The sequence below is a fragment of the Mustelus asterias genome, unplaced genomic scaffold (genome assembly GCF_964213995.1).
Source record: "Mustelus asterias unplaced genomic scaffold, sMusAst1.hap1.1 HAP1_SCAFFOLD_155, whole genome shotgun sequence".
Lineage (NCBI taxonomy): Eukaryota > Metazoa > Chordata > Chondrichthyes > Carcharhiniformes > Triakidae > Mustelus > Mustelus asterias.
Genome location: NW_027590175.1, coordinates 123,324 through 151,201, shown reverse-complemented (window position 1 = coordinate 151,201; position 27,878 = coordinate 123,324). Strand labels below are relative to the sequence as shown.

The 27,878-nt window shown below is 42.1% G+C and overlaps 1 protein-coding gene and 14 non-coding genes across 15 annotated transcripts in view; 14 read left to right on the top strand and 1 right to left on the bottom strand.

The window, feature by feature from the left end:
• LOC144485143 (uncharacterized) overlaps positions 1-27,878 on the bottom strand; it is a 158,370-nt gene that overhangs the window by 112,299 nt on the left and 18,193 nt on the right. The window lies entirely within an intron of this gene.
• On the top strand, positions 286-358 carry trnav-uac (transfer RNA valine (anticodon UAC)). Its single transcript has one exon. It is a non-coding gene; the product is annotated as a tRNA-Val (tRNA).
• Positions 4,153-4,225, top strand: trnav-aac (transfer RNA valine (anticodon AAC)). Its single transcript has one exon. It is a non-coding gene; the product is annotated as a tRNA-Val (tRNA).
• On the top strand, positions 6,830-6,902 carry trnav-aac (transfer RNA valine (anticodon AAC)). The gene has a single exon. It is a non-coding gene; the product is annotated as a tRNA-Val (tRNA).
• On the top strand, positions 8,051-8,123 carry trnav-uac (transfer RNA valine (anticodon UAC)). Its single transcript has one exon. It is a non-coding gene; the product is annotated as a tRNA-Val (tRNA).
• trnav-aac (transfer RNA valine (anticodon AAC)) lies at positions 9,515-9,587 on the top strand. Its single transcript has one exon. It is a non-coding gene; the product is annotated as a tRNA-Val (tRNA).
• trnav-aac (transfer RNA valine (anticodon AAC)) lies at positions 10,735-10,807 on the top strand. The gene has a single exon. It is a non-coding gene; the product is annotated as a tRNA-Val (tRNA).
• On the top strand, positions 12,191-12,263 carry trnav-aac (transfer RNA valine (anticodon AAC)). Its single transcript has one exon. It is a non-coding gene; the product is annotated as a tRNA-Val (tRNA).
• Positions 13,412-13,484, top strand: trnav-aac (transfer RNA valine (anticodon AAC)). Its single transcript has one exon. It is a non-coding gene; the product is annotated as a tRNA-Val (tRNA).
• trnav-aac (transfer RNA valine (anticodon AAC)) lies at positions 14,876-14,948 on the top strand. Its single transcript has one exon. It is a non-coding gene; the product is annotated as a tRNA-Val (tRNA).
• On the top strand, positions 16,339-16,411 carry trnav-aac (transfer RNA valine (anticodon AAC)). Its single transcript has one exon. It is a non-coding gene; the product is annotated as a tRNA-Val (tRNA).
• On the top strand, positions 17,560-17,632 carry trnav-cac (transfer RNA valine (anticodon CAC)). Its single transcript has one exon. It is a non-coding gene; the product is annotated as a tRNA-Val (tRNA).
• trnav-aac (transfer RNA valine (anticodon AAC)) lies at positions 19,023-19,095 on the top strand. Its single transcript has one exon. It is a non-coding gene; the product is annotated as a tRNA-Val (tRNA).
• Positions 20,487-20,559, top strand: trnav-aac (transfer RNA valine (anticodon AAC)). The gene has a single exon. It is a non-coding gene; the product is annotated as a tRNA-Val (tRNA).
• Positions 26,537-26,609, top strand: trnav-cac (transfer RNA valine (anticodon CAC)). The gene has a single exon. It is a non-coding gene; the product is annotated as a tRNA-Val (tRNA).

Here is a 27,878-nt window from a genome sequence, read left to right as displayed (position 1 = left end):
GCGGTAGTTTGATTTCATTACTGAGTACAATTGACTGAGATTATTCGAAGAAAGATGAAAATGATGCATTAACGAATGGGCAGAAATCATTGCTCCCTTAGATATTTGCCAGAAGAACGATTTTGAATTTTGATGTTCAGGATAAGTCGCAGAATCAGATTGAAAGTAACGGTTATCTTCCTGAATTCAGTGACATGGGCTCTCAGTCTCACCATTGGAACATGCAGCATCACAGCGTAGTTGAACATTGCAGAGAGGCAGATTTGCTGCGTTGTGCCTCAAGCTGTTTCTGTAGTGTAGTGGTTATCACGTTCGCCTTACACGCGGAAGGTCCCTGGTTCAAAACCAGGCAGAAGCATTCTTTAAGCTTCCTCAAGTCATGTCAGAGAAAATTGTTTGATTGCATTTTGTTGCTCATCATGATCAGAGCCTCGATGTTAAAGGCATGTCATCATTACTCTGGCATCACCCTCAAATGCTTTCTGTGAAATAAGTAACGCTTTTTTTTTGACGCACTGACAGGAAAGTTCGATTTTGACACAGCACTTATTCGCATCTCGTTCAGTCGACAACAGAATTTAATGGGTTTATAGGTGCAGACTAATATGGTTAATCACCATCTGAAATATCTGATAGTAGTGTGTGCTCAAAAAGACAGATACAAGTGACACTGTAAGTGAACTAGAAGAAGAATCTTTTTTAAAATCATTTTTCATCACTGAGAAACAGGAAAAGCCACTCAGACAGATGAGGGAATCGAGACTCGGTGTGGATCTACTGGACTTTCCTGTAAAGGGCCGGAATTTATGAGCCTGAATGTTTCAAGCTCATAATAAAAAAGGCTCAAGGGTCACGAACAGATAATTCCTGATTCTCCTCCATTTAAATGGAGTTGACTTTGTTTAAAAGCTGACCATAATCAAGCTCAAATGTGCGATCTGTATTACCCGGTGATTCGCTTCGTTCTGTTGGTCAGTTATGTTTGCAATTCAGTGATGTTCAATTTCAGAGATATTCAATTCATAATGAAGACATATGTGTTAAATAACGCATTGAGACTAAATAGTGAAACAAATACTGAGTACAATTGTACAATGAGCTTTGATAAAGGTTCATCTGGACTCGAAACGTCCGCCCTTTTCACTCCTTACAGGTGCTGCCAGACATTGGGAGATTTTGCAGCATTTTCTCTTTTCTCATCCGCAGTAATTTGCTTTTATTACTGAGTACAATTGATTGCGATTATTCGAAGAAAGATGAAGATGATGCATTAACGAATGGGCAGAAATCATTGCTCCCTTAGATATTTGCCAGACGAACGATTTGAAATTTTGACGTTTGGGATAAGTCGCAGAATCAGATTGAAAGTCACGGTTATCTTCCTGAATTCAGTGACATGGGCTCTCAATCTCACCATCGGAACCTGCAGCATCACAGCGTAGTTGAACTTTGCGGATAGGCAGATTTTCTCAACTGCGTGACGAGCTGTTTCTGTAGTGTAGTGGCTATCCCGTTCGCCTGTTAGGTCCCCGGTTGGAAACTAGGCAGAAGCATTCATTAAGCTTCCTTATGTCGTGTCAGGGAAAATTGCTTGTTTTCAGTTTGTTGCTCATCATTATCCGAGCCTCGATGTTAAAGGCATGTTATCATTGCTCTGACATCACCCTCAAATGCTTTCTGTGAAATAAGAAACGGATTTTTGACGCACTGACTGGAAATTACGATTTTGACACTGAGCACATATTCGCATCTCGTTCAATCTACAACAGAATTTAATGGGTTTATAGGTGCAGACTAATATGGTTCGTCACCATATGAAATTTCTGACAGTCGTGTGTGCTCAAAAAGACAGATACAAGTCATACTGTAAGTGAACTCGAGGAAATGGCGCACATTTCACAGAAGAATCATTTAAAAATCGTTTTCATCACTGAGAAACAGGAAAAGCCACTCAGACAGATGAGGGAATCGAGACTCAGCGCGGATCGACTGGACTTTCCGGTAAACGTCCATAAGTTATGCGCATGAATGTTTCACGCCCGTAACAAAAAAGGCTCAACTGTCACGAACAGATAATTCTTGATTCTCCTCCATTTAAATGCAGTTGACTTTGTTTAAAAGCTGACGATAGTCAATCTCAAATTTGTGATCTGTATTGCCCGGTGATACGCTTCGTTCTGTTAGTCAGTTATGTTTGGAATTCAGTGATGTACAATTTCAGAGATATTCAAGTCATAATGAAGACATATGTGTTAAATAACGCATTGATATTAAATATTGAAACAAATACTGATAACAATTGTACAATGAGCTTTGATAAAGTTTCATCTGGACTCGAAACGTCCGCCCTTTTCACTCCTTACAGGTGCACCAGACATTGTGAGATTTTGCAGCATTTTCTCTTTTCTCATCCGCAGTAATTTGCTTTTATTACTGAGTACAATTGATTGAGATGATTCGAAGAAAAATGAAAATGATGCATTAACGAATGGGCAGAAATCATTGCTCCCTTAGATATTTGCCAGAAGAACGATTTTGAATTTTGATGTTCGGGATAAGTCGCAGAATCAGATTGAAAGTAACGGTTATCTTCCTGAATTCAGTGACAATGGGCTCTCCGTCTCAACATTGGAAGCTGCAGCATCACAGCGTAGTTGGACATTGCAGACAGGCAGATTAGCTCCACTACTATCCACGCTGTTTCTGTTGTGTAGTTGTTATCACGTTCGTCTAACACGCGAAAGGTCCCTGGTTCGTAAACCAGGCAGAAACATCCATTAAGCTTCCTCATGTCGTGAAAGGGAAAATTGCTTGTTTTCAGTTCGTTGCTCACCATTATCCGAGCCTCGATGTGAAAGGCATGTTATCATTAAACTGTTTCTGTGGTGTCGTGGTTATCACATTCGCCGAACAAGCGGAAAGTCGCCGGTTCGAAACCAGGCAGAAACATAGGGTAGCACAGTGGCACAGCAGTTAAGACTGCTGCCTCAAGGCGCCAGGGTCCCAGGTTCGATTCCCAGTTTGGATCACTGTCTGCGCAGAGTCTGCATCTTCTCCCCGTGTCTGCATGGGTTTCCTCCGGGTGCGCCGGTCTCCTCCCACAGTCTGAAAGACATGCTGGCATCACCCTCAAATGCTTTCTGTGAAATAAGAAACGTTTTTTTTGACGCACTGACAGGAAATTTCGATTTTGACATTCGCATCTCGTTCAGTCTACAGCAGAATTTAATGGGTTTATAGGTGCAGACTAATATGGTTAATCAGCATCTGAAAGATCTGACAGTAGTGTGTGCTCAAAAAGACAGATACAAGTCATACTGCAAGTGAACTAGAGGAAATGACGCACATTTCACACAAGATCTATTTTTAAATCGTTTTTCATCACTGAGAAACAGGAAAAGCCACTCAGACAGATGAGGGAATCGAGGCTCAGTGCGGATCTACTGGACTTTCCGGTAAAGGTCCGGAAGTTATGCGCCTAAATGTTTCAGGCCCATAATTAAAAGGCTCAAGTGTCACGAACAGATAACTCTTGACTTTTCTCCATTTAAATGCAGTTGACTTTGTTTAAAAGCTGACCAGAGTCAATCTCAAATTTGCGATCTGTATTTCCCGGTGATTCGATTCGTTCTGTTGGGCAGTTTTGTTTGCAATTCAGTGATGTTCAATTTCAGAGATATTCAATTCATAATGAAGACATATATGTTAAATAACGCATTGATATTAAATATTGAAACAAATACTGTGTACAATTGTACAATAAGCTTTGATAAAGTGTCATCTGGACTCGAAACGTCCGCCCTTTTCATTCCTTACAGGTGCTGCCAGACATTGTGAGATTTTGCAGCATTTTCTCTTTTCTCATCCGCAGTAATTTGCTTTTATTACTGAGTACAATTGATTGAGATGATTCGAAGAAAGATGAAGATGAAGCATTAACGAATGAGCAGAAATCATTGCTCCCTTAGATATTTGCCAGAAGGACGGTTTTGAATTTTGATGTTCGGGATAAGTCGTACAATCAGATTGAAAGTGACGGTTATCTTCCTGAATTCAGTGACATGGGCTCTCAGTCTCACCATCGGAACCTGCAGCATCACAGCGTAGTTGAACATTGCAGACAGTCAGATTTGCTCCAGTGCAATTACAGCTGTTTCTGTAGTGTAGTGGTTATCACATTCGCCTAACACGCGCAAGGTCCCTGGTTTGAAACCAGGCAGAAACACTCATTGAGCTTCCTCATGTCGCGTAAGGGAAAATTGATTGATTTTTGTTTGTTCCTAATCATTATACGAGCCTCGATGTTAACGGCATGTTATCATTGCTCTGACGTCACCCTCAAATGCTTTCTGTGAAATAAGAAACGCTTTCTTTTGACGCACTGACAGGAAAATTCGATTTTGACACCGAACACTTATTCGCATCTCGTTCAGTCTACAACAGAATTTAATGGGTTTATAGGTGCAGACTAATATGGTTAATCGCCATCTGAAATATCTGACAGTAGTGTGTGCTCAAAAAGACAGATACAAGTCATACTGTAAGTGAACTCGAGGAAATGGCGCACATTTCACAGAAGAATCTTTTTAAAATCGTTTTCATCACTGAGAAATAGGAAAAGCCACTCAGACAGATGAGGGAATCGAGACTCAGTGCGGATCTACTCGACTTTCTTGTAATCGGCCGGAATTTATGCGCCTGAATGTTTCACGCCCGTAATAGAAAAGGCTCAACTGTCATGAACAGATCATTCTTGATTCTCCTCCATTTAAATGCAGTTGACTTTGTTGAAAAGCTGACCAGAGTCAATCTCAAATTTGCGATCTGTATTTCCCGGTGATTCGCTTCGTCCTGTTGGTCAGTTATGTTTGCAATTCAGTGATGTTCAGTTTCAGAGATATTCAATTCATAATGAAGACATATGTGTTAAATAAGGCATGGATGTTAAATATTGAAAGAAATACTGTGTACAATTGTACAATGAGCTTTGATAAAGTGCCATCTGGATTCGAAACATCCGCCCTTTTCACTCCTTACAGGTGCTGCCAGACATTGGGAGATTTTGCAGCATTTTCTCTTTTGTCATCCGCAGTAATTTGCTTTTATTACTGAGTACAATTGATTGAGATGATTCGAAGAAAAATGAAAAGGATGCATTAACGAATGGGCAGAAATCATTGCTCCCTTAGATATTTGCCGAAGAACGGTTTTGAATTTTGATGTTCGGGATAAGTCGCACAATCAGATTGAAAGTGACGGTTATCTTCCTGAATTCAGTGACAATGGGCTCTCTGTCTAACCATCGGAACCTGCAGCAACACAGCGTAGTTGAACATTGCAGACAGGCAGATTTGCTCCACTGCTATTCAAGCTGTTTCTGTAGTGTAGTGGTTATCACGATCGGCTAACACGCGTAAGGTCCCTGGTTCGAAACCAGGCAGAAACATTCATTAAGCTTCCTCATGTCGTGGAAGGGAAAATTGCTTGTTTTCAGTTCGTTGCTCATCATGATCCGATCCTCGATGTGAAAGGCATGTTATCATTAAACTGTTTCTGTGGTGTCGTGGTTATCACATTCGCCTAACAAGCGGAAAGTCGCCGGTTCGAAACCAGGCAGAAACATAGGGTAGCACAGTGGCACAGCAGTTAAGACTGCTGCCTCAGGGTCCCAGGTTCGGTTCCCGGTTTGGATCACTGTCTGCGCAGAGTCTGCATCTTCTCCCCGTGCCTGCATGCGTTTCCTCCGGGTGCTCCAGTTTCCTCCCACAGTCTGAAAGACATGCTGGCATCACCCTCAAATGCTTTCTGTGGAATAAGAAACGCTTTTTTTGACGCACTGACAGGAAATTTCGATTTTGACACCGAACACTTATTCGCATCTCGTTCAGTCTACAACAGAATTTAATGGGTTTATAGGTGCAGACTAATATGGTTAATCGCCATCTGAAATATCTGACAGTAGTGTGTGCTCAAAAAGACAGATACAAGTCATACTGTAAGTGAACTAGAGGAAATGGCGCACATTTCACACAAGATCTATTTTTAAATCGTTTTTCATCACTGAGAACCAGGAAAAGCCACTCAGACAGGTGAGGGAATCGAGGCTCAGTGCGGATCTACTGGACTTTCCGGTAAAGGTCCGGAAGTTATGCGCCTAAATGTTTCAGGCCCATAATTAAAAAGGCTCAAGTGTCACGAACAGATAATTCTTGATTTTTCTCCATTTAAATGCAGTTGACTTTGTTTAAAAGCTGACCAGAGTCAATCTCAAATTTACGATCTGTGTTTCCCGGTGATTCGATTCGTTCTGTTGGGCAGTTTTGTTTGCAATTCAGTGATGTTCAATTTCAGAGATATTCAATTCATAATGAAGACATATATGTTAAATATCGCATTGATATTAAATATTGAAACAAATACTGTGTACAATTGTACAATAAGCTTTGATAAAGTGTCATCTGGACTCGAAACGTCCACCCTTTTCACTCCTTACAGGTGCTGCCAGACATTGGGAGATTTTGCAGCATTTTCTCTTTTGTCATCCGCAGTAATTTGCTTTTATTACTGAGTACAATTGATTGAGATGATTCGAAGAAAGATGAAGATGATGCATTAACGAATGAGCAGAAATCATTGCTCCCTTAGATATTTGCCAGAAGAAGGATTTTGAATTTTGATGTTCGGGATAAGTCGCACAATGAGATTGAAAGTGACGGTTATCTTCCTGAATTCAGTGACATGGGCTCTCAGTCTAACCATCAGAACCTGCAGCATCACAGCGTAGTTGAACATTGCAGACAGGCAGATTTGCTCCAGTGCAATTACAGCTGTTTCTGTAGTGTAGTAGTTATCACATTCGCCTAACACGCGAAAGGTCCCTGGTTCGAGACCAGGCCGAAACACTCATTGAGCTTCCTCATGTCGCGTAAGGGAAAATTGATTGATTTTTGTTTGTTCCTAATCATTATCCGAGCCTCGATGTTAACGGCATGTTATCATTGCTCTGACGTCACCCTCAAATGCTTTCTGTGAAATAAGAAACACTTTTTTTTGACGCACTGACAGGAAAATTCGATTTTGACACCGAACACTTATTCGCATCTCGTTCAGTCTACAACAGAATTTAATGGGTTTATAGGTGCAGACTAATATGGTTAATCGCCATCTGAAATATCTGACAGTAGTGTGTGCTCAAAAAGACAGATACAAGTCATACTGTAAGTGAACTCGAGGAAATGGCGCACATTTCACAGAAGAATCTTTTTAAAATCGTTTTCATCACTGAGAAATAGGAAAAGCCACTCAGACAGATGAGGGAATCGAGACTCAGTGCGGATCTACTGGACTTTCTTGTAATCGGCCGGAATTTATGCGCCTGAATGTTTCACGCCCGTAATAAAAAAGGCTCAACTGTCATGAACAGATCATTCTTGATTCTCCTCCATTTAAATGCAGTTGACTTTGTTGAAAAGCTGACCAGAGTCAATCTCAAATTTGCGATCTGTATTTCCCGGTGATTCGCTTCGTCCTGTTGGTCAGTTATGTTCGCAATTCAGTGATGTTCAGTTTCAGAGATATTCAATTCATAATGAAGACATATGTGTTAAATAAGGCATGGATGTTAAATATTGAAAGAAATACTGTGTACAATTGTACAATGAGCTTTGATAAAGTGCCATCTGGATTCGAAACATCCGCCCTTTTCACTCCTTACAGGTGCTGCCAGACATTGGGAGATTTTGCAGCATTTTCTCTTTTGTCATCCGCAGTAATTTGCTTTTATTACTGAGTACAATTGATTGAGATGATTCGAAGAAAAATGAAAAGGATGCATTAACGAATGGGCAGAAATCATTGCTCCCTTAGATATTTGCCGAAGAACGGTTTTGAATTTTGATGTTCGGGATAAGTCGCACAATCAGATTGAAAGTGACGGTTATCTTCCTGAATTCAGTGACAATGGGCTCTCTGTCTCACCATCGGAACCTGCAGCAACACAGCGTAGTTGAACATTGCAGACAGGCAGATTTGCTCCACTGCTATTCAAGCTGTTTCTGTAGTGTAGTGGTTATCACGTTCGCCTTACACGCGAAAGGTCCCTGGTTCGAAACCAGGCAGAAACATTCATTAAGCTTCCTCATGTCGTGGAAGGGAAAATTGCTTGTTTTCAGTTCGTTGCTCATCATTATCCGATCCTCGATGTGAAAGGCATGTTATCATTAAACTGTTTCTGTGGTGTCGTGGTTATCACATTCGCCGAACAAGCGGAAAGTCGCCGGTTCGAAACCAGGCAGAAACATAGGGTAGCACAGTGGCACAGCAGTTAAGACTGCTGCCTCAAGGCGCCAGGGTCCCAGGTTCGGTTCCCGGTTTGGATCACTGTCTGCGCAGAGTCTGCATCTTCTCCCCGTGCCTGCATGCGTTTCCTCCGGGTGCTCCGGTTTCCTCCCACAGTCTGAAAGACATGCTGGCATCACCCTCAAATGCTTTCTGTGGAATAAGAAACGCTTTTTTTGACGCACTGACAGGAAATTTCGATTTTGACACCGAGCACTTATTCGCGTCTCGTTCAGTCTACAGCAGAATTTAATGGGTTTATAGGTGCAGACTAATATGGTTAATCACCATCTGAAATATCTGACAGCAGTGTGTGCTCAAAAAGACAGATACAAGTCATACTGCAAGTGAACTAGAGGAAATGACGCACATTTCACACAAGATCTATTTTTAAATCGTTTTTCATCACTGAGAAACAGGAAAAGCCACTCAGACAGATGAGGGAATCGAGGCTCAGTGCGGATCTACTGGACTTTCCGGTAAAGGTCCGGAAGTTATGCGCCTAAATGTTTCAGGCCCATAATTAAAAAGGCTCAAGTGTCACGAACAGATAATTCTTGATTTTTCTCCATTTAAATGCAGTTGACTTTGTTTAAAAGCTGACGATAGTCAATCTCAAATTTGCGATCTGTGTTTCCCGGTGATTCGATTCGTTCTGTTGGGCAGTTTTGTTTGCAATTCAGTGATGTTCAATTTCAGAGATATTCAATTCATAATGAAAACATATATGTTAAATAATGCATTGATATTAAATATTGAAACAAATACTGTGTACAATTGTACAATAAGCTTTGATAAAGTGTCATCTGGACTCGAAACGTCCACCCTTTTCACTCCTTACAGGTGCTGCCAGACATTGGGAGATTTTGCAGCATTTTCTCTTTTGTCATCCGCAGTAATTTGCTTTTATTACTGAGTACAATTGATTGAGATGATTCGAAGAAAGATGAAGATGATGCATTAACGAATGAGCAGAAATCATTGCTCCCTTAGATATTTGCCAGAAGAAGGATTTTGAATTTTGATGTTCGGGATAAGTCGTACAATCAGATTGAAAGTGACGGTTATCTTCCTGAATTCAGTGACATGGGCTCTCAGTCTCACCATCGGAACCTGCAGCATCACAGCGTAGTTGAACATTGCAGACAGGCAGATTTGCTCCAGTGCTATTACAGCTGTTTCTGTAGTGTAGTGGTTATCACATTCGCCTAACACGCGAAAGGTCCCTGGTTCGAGACCAGGCCGAAACACTCATTGAGCTTCCTCATGTCGCGTAAGGGAAAATTGATTGATTTTTGTTTGTTCCTAATCATTATCCGAGCCTCGATGTTAACGGCATGTTATCATTGCTCTGACGTCACCCTCAAATGCTTTCTGTGAAATAAGAAACGCTTTTTTTGACGCACTGACAGGAAATTTCGATTTTGACACCGAGCACTTATTCGCATCTCGTTCAGTCTACAACAGAATTTAATGGGTTTATAGGTGCAGACTAATATGGTTAATCAGCATCTGAAACATCTGACAGTAGTGTGTGCTCAAAAAGACAGATACAAGTCATACTGCAAGTGAACTCGAGGAAATGGAGCACATTTCACAGAAGAATCTTTTAAAAATCGTTTTCATCACTGAGAAATAGGAAAAGCCACTCAGACAGATGAGGGAATCGAGACTCAGTGCGGATCTACTGGACTTTCCTGTAATCGGCCGGAATTTATGCGCCTGAATGTTTCACGCCCGTAATAAAAAAGGCTCAACTGTCACGAACAGATCATTCTTGATTCTCCTCCATTTAAATGCAGTTGACTTTGTTGAAAAGCTGACCAGAGTCAATCTCAAATTTGCGGTCTGTATTACCCGGTGATTCGCTTCGTCCTGTTGGGCAGTTATGTTTGCAATTCAGTGATGTTCAGTTTCAGAGATATTCAATTCATAATGAAGACATATGTGTTAAATAAGGCATGGATATTAAATATTGAAAGAAATACTGTGTACAATTGTACAATGAGCTTTGATAAAGTGCCATCTGGATTCGAAACATCCGCCCTTTTCACTCCTTACAGGTGCTGCCAGATATTGGGAGATTTTGCAGCATTTTCTCTTTTGTCATCCGCAGTAATTTGCTTTTATTACTGAGTACAATTGATTGAGATGATTCGAAGAAAAATGAAAAGGATGCATTAACGAATGGGCAGAAATCATTGCTCCCTTAGATATTTGCCGAAGAACGGTTTTGAATTTTGATGTTCGGGATAAGTCGCACAATCAGATTGAAAGTGACGGTTATCTTCCTGAATTCAGTGACAATGGGCTCTCTGTCTAACCATCGGAACCTGCAGCAACACAGCGTAGTTGAACATTGCAGACAGGCAGATTTGCTCCACTGCTATTCAAGCTGTTTCTGTAGTGTAGTGGTTATCACGTTCGCCTAACACGCGAAAGGTCCCTGGTTCGAAACCAGGCAGAAACATTCATTAAGCTTCCTCATGTCGTGGAAGGGAAAATTGCTTGTTTTCAGTTCGTTGCTCATCATTATCCGATCCTCGATGTGAAAGGCATGTTATCATTAAGTTGTTTCTGTGGTGTCGTGGTTATCACATTCGCCTAACAAGCGGAAAGTCGCCGGTTCGAAACCAGGCAGAAACATAGGGTAGCACAGTGGCACAGCAGTTAAGACTGCTGCCTCAGGGTCCCAGGTTCGGTTCCCGGTTTGGATCACTGTCTGCGCAGAGTCTGCATCTTCTCCCCGTGCCTGCATGCATTTCCTCCGGGTGCTCCGGTTTCCTCCCACAGTCTGAAAGACATGCTGGCATCACCCTCAAATGCTTTCTGTGGAATAAGAAACGCTTTTTTTGACGCACTGACAGGAAATTTCGATTTTGACACCGAGCACTTATTCGCGTCTCGTTCAGTCTACAGCAGAATTTAATGGGTTTATAGGTGCAGACTAATATGGTTAATCACCATCTGAAATATCTGACAGCAGTGTGTGCTCAAAAAGACAGATACAAGTCATACTGCAAGTGAACTAGAGGAAATGACGCACATTTCACACAAGATCTATTTTTAAATCGTTTTTCATCACTGAGAAACAGGAAAAGCCACTCAGACAGAGGAGGGAATCGAGGCTCAGTGCGGATCTACTGGACTTTCCGGTAAAGGTCCGGAAGTTATGCGCCTAAATGTTTCAGGCCCATAATTAAAAAGGCTCAAGTGTCACGAACAGATAATTCTTGATTTTTCTCCATTTAAATGCTGTTGACTTTGTTTAAAAGCTGACGATAGTCAATCTCAAATTTGCGATCTGTATTTCCCGGTGATTCGATTCGTTCTGTTGGGCAGTTTTGTTTGCAATTCAGTGATGTTCAATTTCAGAGATATTCAATTCATAATGAAGACATATATGTTAAATATCGCATTGATATTAAATATTGAAACAAATACTGTGTACAATTGTACAATAAGCTTTGATAAAGTGTCATCTGGACTCGAAACGTCCACCCTTTTCATTCCTTACAGGTGCTGCCAGACATTGGGAGATTTTGCAGCATTTTCTCTTTTCTCATCCGCAGTAATTTGCTTTTATTACTGAGTACAATTGATTGAGATGATTCGAAGAAAGATGAAGATGATGCATTAACGAATGAGCAGAAATCATTGCTCCCTTAGATATTTGCCAGAAGAAGGATTTTGAATTTTGATGTTCGGGATAAGTCGCACAATCAGATTGAAAGTAACGGTTATCTTCCTGAATTCAGTGACATGGGCTCTCAGTCTCACCATCGGAACCTGCAGCATCACAGCGTAGTTGAACATTGCAGACAGGCAGATTTGCTCCAGTGCTATTACAGCTGTTTCTGTAGTGTAGTGGTTATCACATTCGCCTAACACGCGAAAGGTCCCTGGTTCGAGACCAGGCCGAAACACTCATTGAGCTTCCTCATGTCGCGTAAGGGAAAATTGATTGATTTTTGTTTGTTCCTAATCATTATCCGAGCCTCGATGTTAACGGCATGTTATCATTGCTCTGACGTCACCCTCAAATGCTTTCTGTGAAATAAGAAACACTTTTTTTTGACGCACTGACAGGAAAATTCGATTTTGACACCGAACACTTATTCGCATCTCGTTCAGTCTACAACAGAATTTAATGGGTTTATAGGTGCAGACTAATATGGTTAATCGCCATCTGAAATATCTGACAGTAGTGTGTGCTCAAAAAGACAGATACAAGTCATACTGTAAGTGAACTCGAGGAAATGGCGCACATTTCACAGAAGAATCTTTTTAAAATCGTTTTCATCACTGAGAAATAGGAAAAGCCACTCAGACAGATGAGGGAATCGAGACTCAGTGCGGATCTACTGGACTTTCTTGTAATCGGCCGGAATTTATGCGCCTGAATGTTTCACGCCCGTAATAAAAAAGGCTCAACTGTCATGAACAGATCATTCTTGATTCTCCTCCATTTAAATGCAGTTGACTTTGTTGAAAAGCTGACCAGAGTCAATCTCAAATTTGCGATCTGTATTTCCCGGTGATTCGCTTTGTCCTGTTGGTCAGTTATGTTTGCAATTCAGTGATGTTCAGTTTCAGAGATATTCAATTCATAATGAAGACATATGTGTTAAATAAGGCATGGATGTTAAATATTGAAAGAAATACTGTGTACAATTGTACAATGAGCTTTGATAAAGTGCCATCTGGATTCGAAACATCCGCCCTTTTCACTCCTTACAGGTGCTGCCAGACATTGGGAGATTTTGCAGCATTTTCTCTTTTGTCATCCGCAGTAATTTGCTTTTATTACTGAGTACAATTGACTGAGATGATTCGAAGAAAAATGAAAAGGATGCATTAACGAATGGGCAGAAATCATTGCTCCCTTAGATATTTGCCGAAGAACGGTTTTGAATTTTGATGTTCGGGATAAGTCGCACAATCAGATTGAAAGTGACGGTTATCTTCCTGAATTCAGTGACAATGGGCTCTCTGTCTCACCATCGGAACCTGCAGCAACACAGCGTAGTTGAACATTGCAGACAGGCAGATTTGCTCCACTGCTATTCAAGCTGTTTCTGTAGTGTAGTGGTTATCGCGTTCGCTTAACACGCGAAAGGTCCCTGGTTCGAAACCAGGCAGAAACATTCATTAAGCTTCCTCATGTCGTGGAAGGGAAAATTGCTTGTTTTCAGTTCGTTGCTCATCATTATCCGATCCTCGATGTGAAAGGCATGTTATCATTAAACTGTTTCTGTGGTGTCGTGGTTATCACATTCGCCTAACAAGCGGAAAGTCGCCGGTTCGAAACCAGGCAGAAACATAGGGTAGCACAGTGGCACAGCAGTTAAGACTGCTGCCTCAAGGCGCCAGGGTCCCAGGTTCGGTTCCCGGTTTGGATCACTGTCTGCGCAGAGTCTGCATCTTCTCCCCGTGCCTGCATGCGTTTCCTCCGGGTGCTCCGGTTTCCTCCCACAGTCTGAAAGACATGCTGGCATCACCCTCAAATGCTTTCTGTGGAATAAGAAACGCTTTTTTTGACGCACTGACAGGAAATTTCGATTTTGACACCGAGCACTTATTCGCGTCTCGTTCAGTCTACAGCAGAATTTAATGGGTTTATAGGTGCAGACTAATATGGTTAATCACCATCTGAAATATCTGACAGCAGTGTGTGCTCAAAAAGACAGATACAAGTCATACTGCAAGTGAACTAGAGGTAATGACGCACATTTCACACAAGATCTATTTTTAAATCGTTTTTCATCACTGAGAAATAGGAAAAGCCACTCAGACAGATGAGGGAATCGAGGCTCAGTGCGGATCTACTGGACTTTCCGGTAAAGGTCCGGAAGTTATGCGCCTAAATGTTTCAGGCCCATAATTAAAAAGGCTCAAGTGTCACGAACAGATAATTCTTGATTTTTCTCCATTTAAATGCAGTTGACTTTGTTTAAAAGCTGACGATAGTCAATCTCAAATTTGCGATCTGTATTTCCCGGTGATTCGATTCGTTCTGTTGGGCAGTTTTGTTTGCAATTCAGTGATGTTCAATTTCAGAGATATTCAATTCATAATGAAGACATATATGTTAAATAACGCATTGATATTAAATATTGAAACAAATACTGTGTACAATTGTACAATAAGCTTTGATAAAGTGTCATCTGGACTCGAAACGTCCACCCTTTTCACTCCTTACAGGTACTGTCAGACATTGGGAGATTTTGCAGCATTTTCTCTTTTCTCATCCGCAGTCATTTGCTTTTATTACTGAGTACAATTGATTGAGATGATTCGAAGAAAGATGAAGATGATGCATTAACGAATGAGCAGAAATCATTGCTCCCTTAGATATTTGCCGAAGAACGGTTTTGAATTTTGATGTTCGGGATAAGTCGCACAATCAGATTGAAAGTGACGGTTATCTTCCTGAATTCAGTGACAATGGGCTCTCAGTCTAACCATCGGAACCTGCAGCAACACAGCGTAGTTGAACATTGCAGACAGGCAGATTTGCTCCACTGCTATTCAAGCTGTTTCTGTAGTGTAGTGGTTATCACGTTCGCCTAACACGCGAAAGGTCCCTGGTTCGAAACCAGGCAGAAACATTCATTAAGCTTCCTCATGTCGTGGAAGGGAAAATTGCTTGTTTTCAGTTCGTTGCTCATCATTATCCGATCCTCGATGTGAAAGGCATGTTATCATTAAACTGTTTCTGTGGTGTCGTGGTTATCACATTCGCCAAACAAGCGGAAAGTCGCCGGTTCGAAACCAGGCAGAAACATGGGGTAGCACAGTGGCACAGCAGTTAAGACTGCTGCCTCAAGGCGCCAGGGTCCCAGGTTCTATTCCCAGTTTGGATCACTGTCTGCGCGGAGTCTGCATCTTCTCCCCGTGTCTGCATGGGTTTCCTCCGGGTGCGCCGGTCTCCTCCCACAGTCTGAAAGACATGCTGGCATCACCCTCAAATGCTTTCTGTGAAATAAGAAACGTTTTTTTTGACGCACTGACAGGAAATTTCGATTTTGACACCAGCACTTATTCGCATCTCGTTCAGTCTACAGCAGAAATTAATGGGTTTATAGGTGCAGACTAACATGGTTAATCAGCATCTGAAATATCAGACAGTAGTGTGTGCTCAAAAAGACAGATACAAGTCATACTGCAAGTGAACTAGAGGAAATGACGCACATTTCATACAAGATCTATTTTTAAATCGTTTTTCATCACTGAGAAACAGGAAAAGCCACTCAGACAGATGAGGGAATCGAGGCTCAGTGCGGATCTACTGGACTTTCCGGTAAAGGTCCGGAAGTTATGCGCCTAAATGTTTCAGGCCCATAATTAAAAAGGCTCAAGTGTCACGAACAGATAATTCTTGATTTTTCTCCATTTAAATGCAGTTGACTTTGTTTAAAAGCTGACGATAGTCAATCTCAAATTTGCGATCTGTGTTTCCCGGTGATTCGATTCGTTCTGTTGGGCAGTTTTGTTTGCAATTCGGTGATGTTCAATTTCAGAGATATTCAATTCATAATGAAGACATATATGTTAAATAACGCATTGATATTAAATATTGAAACAAATACTGTGTACAATTGTACAATAAGCTTTGATAAAGTGTCATCTGGACTCGAAACGTCCGCCCTTTTCACTCCTTACAGGTGCTGCCAGACATTGGGAGATTTTGCAGCATTTTCTCTTTTCTCATCCGCAGTAATTTGCTTTTATTACTGAGTACAATTGATTGAGATGATTCGAAGAAAGATGAAGATGATGCATTAACGAATGAGCAGAAATCATTGCTCCCTTAGATATTTGCCAGAAGAACGGTTTTGAATTTTTATGTTCGGGATAAGTCGCACAATCAGATTGAAAGTGACGGTTATCTTCCTGAATTCAGTGACATGGGCTCTCAGTCTCACCATCCGAACCTGCAGCATCACAGCGTAGTTGAACATTGCAGACAGGCAGATTTGCTCCAGTGCAATTACAGCTGTTTCTGTAGTGTAGTAGTTATCACATTCGCCTAACACGCGAAAGGTCCCTGGTTCGAGACCAGGCCGAAACACTCATTGAGCTTCCTCATGTCGCGTAAGGGAATATTGATTGATTTTTGTTTGTTCCTAATCATTATCCGAGCCTCGATGTTAACGGCATGTTATCATTGCTCTGACGTCACCCTCAAATGCTTTCTGTGAAATAAGAAACGCTTTTTTTTGACGCACTGACAGGAACATTCGATTTTGACACCGAACACTTATTCGCATCTCGTTCAGTCTACAACAGAATTTAATGGGTTTATAGGTGCAGACTAATATGGTTAATCGCCATCTGAAATATCTGACAGTAGTGTGTGCTCAAAAAGACAGATACAAGTCATACTGTAAGTGAACTCGAGGAAATGGCGCACATTTCACAGAAGAATCTTTTTAAAATCGTTTTCATCACTGAGAAATAGGAAAAGCCACTCAGACAGATGAGGGAATCGAGACTCAGTGCGGATCTACTGGACTTTCCTGTAATCGGCCGGAATTTATGCGCCTGAATGTTTCACGCCCGTAATAAAACAGGCTCAAATGTCATGAACAGATCATTCTTGATTCTCCTCCATTTAAATGCAGTTGACTTTGTTGAAAAGCTGACCAGAGTCAATCTCAAATTTGCGATCTGTATTTCCCGGTGATTCGCTTCGTCCTGTTGGGCAGTTATGTTTGCAATTCAGTGATGTTCAGTTTCAGAGATATTCAATTCATAATGAAGACATATGTGTTAAATAAGGCATGGATGTTAAATTTTGAAAGAAATACTGTGTACAATTGTACAATGAGCTTTGATAAAGTGCCATCTGGATTCGAAACATCCGCCCTTTTCACTCCTTACAGGTGCTGCCAGACATTGGGAGATTTTGCAGCATTTTCTCTTTTGTCATCCGCAGTAATTTGCTTTTATTACTGAGTACAATTGATTGAGATGATTCAAAGAAAAATGAAAAGGATGCATTAACGAATGGGCAGAAATCATTGCTCCCTTAGATATTTGCCGAAGAACGGTTTTGAATTTTGATGTTCGGGATAAGTCGCACAATCAGGTTGAAAGTGACGGTTATCTTCCTGAATTCAGTGACAATGGGCTCTCTGTCTAACCATCGGAACCTGCAGCAACACAGCGTAGTTGAACATTGCAGACAGGCAGATTTGCTCCACGGCTATTCAAGCTGTTTCTCTAGTGTAGTGGTTATCACGGTCGCCTCACACGCGAAAGGTCCCTGGTTCGAAACCAGGCAGAAACATTCATTAAGCTTCCTCATGTCGTGGAAGGGAAAATTGCTTGTTTTCAGTTCGTTGCTCATCATTATCCGAGCCTCGATGTGAAAGGCATGTTATCATTAAGCTGTTTCTGTGGTGTCGTGGTTATCACATTCGCCTAACACGTGGAAAGTCACCGGTTCGGAACCAGGCAGAAACATAGGGTAGCACAGTGGCACAGCAGTTAAGACTGCTGCCTCAAGGCGCCAGGGTCCCAGGTTCTATTCCCAGTTTGGATCACTGTCTGCGCAGAGTCTGCATCTTCTCGCCGTGTCTGCATGCGTTTCCTCCAGGTGCGCCGGTCTCCTCCCACAGTCTGAAAGACATGCTGGCGTCACCCTCAAATGCTTTCTGTGAAATAAGAAACGTTTTTTTTGACGCACTGACAGGAAATTTCGATTTTGGCACCAGCACTTATTCGCATCTCGTTCAGTCTACAGCAGAATTTAATGGGTTTATAGGTGCAGACTAATATGGTTCATCAGCATCTGAAATATCTGACAGTAGTGTGTGCTCAAAAAGACAGACACAAGTCATACTGCAAGTGAACTAGAGGAAATGACGCACATTTCACACAAGATCTATTTTTAAATCGTTTTTCATCACTGAGAAACAGGAAAAGCCACTCAGACAGATGAGGGAATCGAGGCTCAGCGCGGATCTACTGGACTTTCCGGTAAAGGTCCGGAAGTTATGCGCCTAAATGTTTCAGGCCCATAATTAAAAAGGCTCAAGTGTCACGAACAGATAATTCTTGATTTTTCTCCATTTAAATGCAGTTGACTTTGTTTAAAAGCTGACGATAGTCAATCTCAAATTTGCGATCTGTATTTCCCGGTGATTCGATTCGTTCTGTTGGGCAGTTTTGTTTGCAATTCAGTGATGTTCAATTTCAGAGATATTCAATTCATAATGAAGACATATATGTTAAATATCGCATTGATATTAAATATTGAAACAAATACTGTGTACAATTGTACAATAAGCTTTGATAAAGTGTCATCTGGACTCGAAACGTCCGCCCTTTTCACTCCTTACAGGTGCTGCCAGACAATGGGAGATTTTGCAGCATTTTCTCTTTTGTCATCCGCAGTAATTTGCTTTTATTACTGAGTACAATTGACTGAGATTATTCGAAGAAAAATGAAAAGGATGCATTAACGAATGGGCAGAAATCATTGCTCCCTTAGATATTTGCCGTAGAACGGTTTTGAATTTTGATGTTCGGGATAAGTCGCACAATCAGATTGAAAGTGACGGTTATCTTCCTGAATTCAGTGACAATGGGCTCTCTGTCTCACCATCGGAACCTGCAGCAACACAGCGTAGTTGAACATTGCAGACAGGCAGATTTGCTCCACTGCTATTCAAGCTGTTTCTCTAGTGTAGTGGTTATCACGGTCGCCTAACACGCGAAAGGTCCCTGGTTCGAAACCAGGCAGAAACATTCATTAAGCTTCCTCATGTCGTGGAAGGGAAAATTGCTTGTTTTCAGTTCGTTGCTCATCATTATCCGAGCCTCGATGTGAAAGGCATGTTATCATTAAGCTGTTTGTGTGGTGTCGTGGTTATCACATTCGCCTAACACGTGGAAAGTCGCCGGTTCGAAACCAGGCAGAAACATAGGGTTGCACAGTGGCACGGCAGTTGAGACTGCTGCCTCACGGCGCCAGGGTCGCAGGTTCGGTTCCCGGTTTGGATCACTGTCTGCGCAGAGTCTGCATCTTCTCCCCGTGCCTGCATGCGTTTCCTCCGGGTGCGCCGCTCTCCTCCCACAGTCTGAAAGACATGCTGGCATCACCCTCAAATGCTTTTTGTGGAATAAGAAACGCTTTTTTTGACGCACTGACAGGAAATTTCGATTTTGACACCGAGCACTTATTCGCGTCTCGTTCAGTCTACAGCAGAATTTAATGGGTTTATAGGTGCAGACTAATATGGTTAATCACCATCTGAAATATCTGACAGCAGTGTGTGCTCAAAAAGACAGATACAAGTCATACTGCAAGTGAACTAGAGGAAATGGCGCACATTTCACACAAGATCTATTTTTAAATCGTTTTTCATCACTGAGAAACAGGAAAAGCCACTCAGACAGATGAGGGAATCGAGGCTCAGTGCGGATCTACTGGACTTTCCGGTAAAGGTCCGGAAGCTATGCGCCCAAATGTTTCACGCCCAGAATTAAAAAGGCTCAAGTGTCACGAATAGATCATTCTTGATTTTTCTCCATTTCAATGTCGTTGACTTTGTTTAAAATCTGACGATAGTCAATCTCAAATTTGTGATCTGTATTACCCGGTGATTCGATTCGTTCTGTTGGTCAGTTATGTTTGCAATTCAGTGATGTTCAATTTCAGAGATATTCAATTCATAATGAAGACATATGTGTTAAATAGTGCATTGATACTAAATAGTGAAACAAATACTGAGTACAATTGTACAATAAGCTTTGATAAAGTGCCATCTGGACTCGAAACGTCCGCCCTTTTCACTCCTTACAGGTGCTGTCAGACATTGGGAGATTTTGCAGCATTTTCGCTTTTCTCATCCACAGTAATTTGCTTTTATTACTGAGCACAATTGATTGAGATTATTCGAAGAAAGATGAAAATAATGCATTAACGAATGGGCAGAAATCATTGCTCACTTAGATATTTGCCAGAAGAACGATTTTGAATTTTGATGTTCGGGATAAGTCGCAGAATCAGATTGAAAGTGACGGTTATCTTCCTGAATTCAGTGACATGGGCTCTCAGCCTAACCATCGGAACCTGCAGCATCACAGCGTAGTTGAACATTGCAGACAGGCAGATTTGTTGCAGTGCGCTTCAAGCTGTTTCTGTAGTGTAGTGGTTATCACGGTCGCCTAACACCCGAAACGTCCCTGGTTCGAAACCAGGCAGAAACACTCATTAATCTTCCTCATGTCGTGGAAGGGAAAATTGCGAGTTTTCAGTTCGTTGCTCATCATTATCCGAGCCTCGATGTGAAAGGCATGTTATCATTAAGCTGTTTCTGAGGTGCAGTGGTTATCACATTCGCCTAACACGTGGAAAGTCGCCGGTTCGAAACCAAGCAGAAACATATGGCGGCACAGCAGTTAAGACTGCTGCCTCAAGGCACCAGGGTCCCAGGTTTGATTCCCAGTTTGGATCACTGTTTGCGCGGAGTCTGCCACTTCTCCCCGTGCCTGCATTGGTTTCCTCCGGGTGCTCCGGTCTCCTCCCACAGTCTGAAAGACATGCTGGCATCACCCTTAAATGCTTTCTGTGAAATAAGAAACGCTTTTTTTGACGCACTGACAGGAAATTTCGATTTTGACACCAGCACATATTCGCATCCCGTTCAGTCTACAGCAGAATTTAATGGGTTTATAGGTGCAGACTAATATGGTTAATCAGCATCTGAAAATCTGACAGTAGTGTGTGCTCAAAAAGACAGATACAAGTCATACTGCAAGTGAACGAGAGCTAGTGGCGCACATTTCACAGAAGATCTATTTTTAAATCGTTTTTCATCACTGAGAAACAGGAAAAGCCAGTCAGACAGATGAGGGAATCGAGACTCAGTGCGGATCTGCTGCACTTTCCTGTAAACATTGGGTTTCGTGAATTTTGTTGTTTCAACTGTGGATGTCGGCTCTGCAACGTTCACATTTGCATCACTTCCAGTGTTTTCCTCAGCTGAGATTCCAGACTCTGTTGTCTCAGTAGCAGAGGCACTGGGCTGTGGTTGTTTTGGACTTTGGTGATCACCTTGGGTTTGTCGATCCTTATCTGTTTCTGGAGTAAAGTAACTGTCAACGTTTGGTAATTTTTTGAGTTGCTCTTCAAGCTGGTGCTTTCTTTTTCTTTTCTGGTATCTGCTCTTAAATGTTCCCTTCATTGTAAACCTTCTGAAATTTTGTGAGGCCCCTGCGGATTGTGAGGCCCTAAGCTGTAGCTTATTTAGCCTAAATCCGGCACTGGGATCACCGTTACTCATCTCTGAAAATAGACAACAGACACGCAGCGTGTTAGAAGGACTAACAACAGCGGAATAATGGCCGAGAGATGGAAATGGGCAATGAATATGGTGATTGGCGGATTTCATTCAAAGGTTCAAAATGGCCGCCCTGTGATCAGGACAATATGTGGAGATGCCGGCGTTGGACTGGGGTAAACACAGTAAGAAGTTTAACAACACCAGGTTAAAGTCCAACAGGTTTATTTGGTAGCTTTTGTGGCTGAGAAAAGGTGTGGCTTTTGCTACCAAATAAACCTGTTGGACTTTAACCTGGTGTTGTTAACTTATTATCAGGACAATAACCAGAGACAGACAGAGCTTCACCCCCATAGTTCCAGTCTGAACACCAGAAACAGAGGCAGTGATCACTGTCTGCATAAGACCTAGAAACGGAGAAGTTGAAACAGTCAGTGGAATGGTATGAGGTCGAAAGTGACTCCGTCTCTCCGCCCATTTTTACATCTTCAAACAGTCGCTTCCTCGAGAAGGGAATCGTGATTTTTCATAAGTGATCAGAGAGCGCCCTTCCGTGGACAGCAATGCCGCATATTGGAAACAGATACACACACGGTCACCTGCAAAGACTGACACATATCTAGATAATAGAATCATAGAATTTGTACAGAACAGAAAAATGCCATTCGGCCCACCGATCTGTACCGATCACAAGCCTCCCAGGCCCTATTCCCGTAACCTCATACATTTACTCCTCTAATCCTCCTGATACTACGGTCAATTTAGCATAGCCAATCAAACTAACCTGCACATCTTTGGACCGTGGGAGGAAACCGGAGCAGCCGAGGAAACCCACACAGACACGGGGAGAGCAGATACACACACGGCCACGTGCAAAGACCAACACGTGTAAGGATATATAACCATATAGATACATGCCCAGACACTGACATCAATTCTAACGTCCCTCGTTATAAATCCAGAATTATTCTGTAGATTTCTGACACATTAGTCTGAGTTGCTAACTATGAAAATACACGAATAACTCCAACTCCGTGTTCACTAGAAGCCTCGTATACCGCACAGAATCAACAAAAGCATAGACACAGGGATAAGTAAACACAGTGATCGATTCTCAAACTGACCGACTCAAACATAGACACACAGACAATCACTGAGGAAGATAAACAAACAGATTAACACAGCCACTGACACACTCAAGAGAAGTGCACTCATTGACAATCTCAAAAACCCACTAGCTCCAGAGTAACTTACTGAACTGGAATTCCCGAGGGTCATGTCAGTGCGGCAATATCGTGTTAGATATTCATTGCGATGGAACTGCCCATTTTAACAACAGGAACAGCCAGAAATCTATTTCTCATCAATGGTGATCATTAATTGATGACTCAACAGTGGACACTTTTGGAGAATAAGCAATAATGGATGTATTTATTTTAACAGCCAAACACATATCATGTTAAAAGTTTATTTATTAATGTCACAAGTAGGATTACATTAATACTGCAATGAAGTTACTGTGAAAATCCCCTAGTCACCATACTCCGCCGCCTGTTCGGGTACACTAAGGGAGAAATTTAGCATGGCAATGCACCTAACCAGCATGTCTTTCAGACTGTGGGAAGAAACTGGAGCAAATCCACACAGACACAGGAAGAACGTGCAAACTCCTCAGACCCAAGCCAGGAATCGAACCCGAATCCCTGGCGCTGTGAGGCAGCAGTGTGCCACTGTGCCACCGTGCCATCCCGTGTGAGGTCGCTGTAGGTAAGATAGATTCCCCACCCATTCTCGAGGTTGCCAGATCGGATGTTTGGGACACAGGAGGACAACACAAGGAGACTGCTTCAGGTATAGGTGATTAATTCTCCTCTGTTATATTCCACACTCTGTGGAAAGTTGTGGAGTTAATATCATATATAATTCAGAAATAATGAGGAGATGCTTTATCCGATTAAACCCGTTTTGTAAATTCCATTTGAAATCAATTGCATAAATAAATATATGCTTACGTTGAAAACTATATTGGGAAGCTATATCCAATACTTCATGCCATTGGGTCAGTGAAACGTTGTTACCTAAAGCAAACTGTACATGGATTCCACAGAAACGCCTTCTTCCAATGGGGATTGGACAATGACTTGAAAGGGAGAAAAATCAGCTTCATGGAATGAGAGGAGGAAATTGAAATGAGAACAAAGAACAGTGCAGCACAGGAACAGGCCCTTCGGCCCACCAAGCCCGCACCAACACGTCAGTTTGGTAACTCGTCATAAAATAACTGGCAGAGGCATGGTGGGTCGAAGGGCCTCTTATTGTTCTCTGCCATTGTCAACCATATTCAATCATTGCAACAATCTGAAGTCCCTCTCTGCTTCAAGAAGACGCCCATCATCCCGGTACCTAAGAAAAATCAAGCAGCATGCCTTAATGACTATTGGCCGGTGGCTCTGACATCCATCATTATGAAGTGCTTTGAAAGGTGTGTCATGGCACGAATCAATTGCAGCCTCCCGGACTACCTGGATCCACTACAGTTGCCTATCGGCGCAACAGGTCCACAGCAGACGGCATTTCCCTGGCCTTGCACTCAACCCTGGATCACCTAGATAACAAGGACACAGTCATATTTATTGACTATAGCTCAGCCTTCAACACTATTAAACCACGAAACTCATCTCCAAACTCCGTGACCTGGACCTCGGCACCTCCTCTGTGACTGGATCCTGAACTTCCTAACTCACAGACCATAATCTGTAAAGATAGGCAACAACACCTCCTCCACAATCATCCTCAACACCGGTGCCCCACAATGCTGTGTTCTCAGCCCCCTACTATACTCCTTATATACCTATGACTGTGTGGCCAAATTCCCCTCCAATTCGATTTTCAAGTTTGCTGACGATGCCACCGTAGTGGGTCGGATCTCAAACAATGATGAGAAAGAGTACAGGAATGAGGTAAAGAATCTGGTGAACTGGTGCAGCAACAATAATCTCTCCCTCAATGTCAACTAAATGATGGAGATTGTCATCGACTTCAGGAAGCGTAAAGGAGAACATGTCCCTGTCTATATCAACAGGGACGAAGTAGAAAGGGTCGGGAGCTTCATGTTTTTAGGTGTCCGGATCACCAACTATCTGTCCTGGTCCCCCCATGACGACACTATAGTTAAGAAAGCCCACCAACACCTCCACGTCCTCAGAAGACGAAGGAAATTTTGCACATCAGCTACGACTCTCACCAACTTTTACAGATGTACCATAGAAAGCATTCTTTCTGGTTGTATCACAGCTTGCTATGGCTCCTGCTCTGCCCAAGACTGCAAGGAACTACAAAAGGTCGTGATTGTGCCCAATCCATCACACAAACCAGCCTCCCATCCATTGACTCTGTCTATACTTCCCGCTGCCTCGGCAAAGCAGCCAGCATAATTAAGGACCCCACGTCCCCGGACATTCTCTTTCACCTTCTTCCTTCGGGAAAAAGATACAAAAGTCTGAGGTCACGTACCAACCGACTCAAGAATAGCTTCTTCCCTGCTGCTGTCAGACTTTTGAATGGATTTACCTTGCGTTAAGTTGATCTTTCTCTATACCCTAGCTATGACTGTGACAATGCAAAGTGCACACTCTCACTTCCTTCTCTATGAACGGTATGTTTTGTCTGTATAGCGCGCAAGAAACAATACTTTTCACTGTACGTTAATACATGTGACAATAATAAATCAAATCAAATCAAAGTCATTCTTGGATCAATATGTCTACAGCAGTCCCAACGAGTGTTGCAACATTTCCAGAGAGTCCCATTGGGTCCTACGGACGCCAGCAGTTTCTGTAGTGTAATGGTGGTTGCATTCGCCTCACACACGGAAAATCCCTCGTTCAAAACCATGCCGAAATATTATTAAAATTTGTTCGTTAAGGTGAGGCAAGTTTACATGATTGAAATTTATTGCTGAACATTATCCGAAACTCAATATTAAAGCCATGTTATTTTTGCTCTGACCTCGGCCTCAAAATCTTTCAGCAAAATCAGAGATCTTGTATTTTTATGATGCAATGAGAGGAAATAGATGTTCCTGTTTTGACACCGTGGACATATCAGCAACTCATTCAGTCCACAACAGAATTTAATGGCTTTGTTGATGCAGACTAACAAAGTGAATCATCATCTGAACCATGTCTAATAGTATTGTGTGCTCAAAAAGGCAGACACAAGTGAAACTGTAACTGAACTAGAGGAAATGACGCACATTGCGCGGAACCATTATTTTAACATCGTTCTTCAGAGTAAAGAAATAGGGAAAACCACTCAGACAGTTGAGGAAATCGAGAATTAGTGCGGATCTACTGGACTTTCCTGCAGCTGAGTGGAATTTAGACGTCTGAGTGTTTCACACACAGAATAAAGAGGGATCAAGTATAACTAACAAGTCATTCTTAAATCTATTCCCTTGAAAGATATTTGATTTTGTTTAAAAGCTGATTGTGGTCAATCTCAATTAAGCACCGTGACATGTGACTCGATTCATGTTTGCAATTCAATATTGTCTACTTCGGAGATATTTCATTCAGAATGAGGAGATATGTAATTAATAATAATATATTAATATTAAACATTGAACAACGAAAAAATACTGGGTAGAACTGGTTGAAATTATTCGAAGGAAAATGAGAATGATGCATTAATGATTGAGCAGAAATCATTGCTCCCTTAGATATTTGCCGGATGACCGCTTTTAAAGGTTGAAGTTCAAGATAAGTTGAGAAATCAGGTTGAAAGAAACGGTTTTTGTCTTGTATTGAGTGACATGGGCTCTCAGTATAACCATTCAAACCTGCAGCAACACAGTCGAGTTGAACATTGTGGCCAGGCCAATTGGCGGCGCTATGCTATCAGTTGTTTCTGTAGTGTAGTGGTTATCACGTTCGCCTCACACGCGAAAAGTCCCCGGTTCGAAACCGGGCAGAAACATTAATTATAGTTCTTCATTTAGCGTGAGGGAAGTTTTGCATGGTAGTTGTTGCTGAACATTGTCCGATTCTCCATGTTGTAATCATGTTGTCTTTGCTCTGAACTCGGCCACAAATGCTTTCAGCAAAATCAGAAATGCTGTGTTTTAAGACGCAATGAGGAAATCATAGAATCCCTACAGTGCAGAAGGAGGCCATTCGGCCCATCGAGTCTGCACCGACCACAATCCCACCCAGGCCCTACCCCCACATATTTACCCGCTAATCCCTCCAACCTACGCATCTCAGGACTCTAAGGGGCAATTTTTAACCTGGCCAATCAACCTAACCCGCACATCTTTGGACTGTGGGAGGAAACCGGAGCACCCGGAGGAAACCCACGCAGACACGAGGAGAATGTGCAAACTCCACACAGACAGTGACCCGAGCCGGGAATTGAACCCAGGACCCTGGAGCTGTGAAGCAGCAGTGCTAACCACTGTGCTACCGTGCCGCCCCGCTATGCTATCAGTTGTTTCTGTAGTGTAGTGGTTATCACGTTCTGTAGTGTGCCCCGCGGCACGGTAGCACAGTGGTTAGCACTGCTGCTTCACAGCTCCAGGGTCCTGGGTTCGATTCCCGGCTCGGGTCACTGTCTGTGTGGAGTTTGCACATTCTCCTCGTGTCTGCGTGGGTTTCCTCCGGGTGCTCCGGTTTCCTCCCACAGTCCAAAGATGTGCGGTTAGGTTAGGAAATAAATGTGTGTATTTTGACACTGTGCGCATATTAGCAACTTGTTCAGTCCATAACAGAATATAATGGTTTTACAAGTGCAGACGAACATAGTTAATCATCATCTGAAACATGTGTCATAGTCGTGTGTGCTCATAAAGACAGACACAAGTGAAACTGTAACTGAACGAGAGGAAATGGCGCACATTTCCCGGAAGCATATTTTAAAAATTGTTCTTCATTATAAAGAAATGGGGAAAAATCACTCAGGGAGATGAGTAAATCGAAACTCAGTGTAGATCTGCTGGACTTTTCTATAGATGAGCGGGATTTAGGCGCCAGAATGTTTCACATGCAGAATAAAGAGGGATCAAGTATAACTAGCAAATCATTATTAAATCTTTTCCCTTTTAGGATGTTTGATATTGTTTAAAAGCTGACGGTCTCAAATAAGCACCATGGAATGTGTATTACCCAGTAACTCGATTTCTTTTATTGGTCAGTAATGTTTGCAATGCAATGTTGCATATTCCCGAGATATTCAACTCAGAATGAAGAT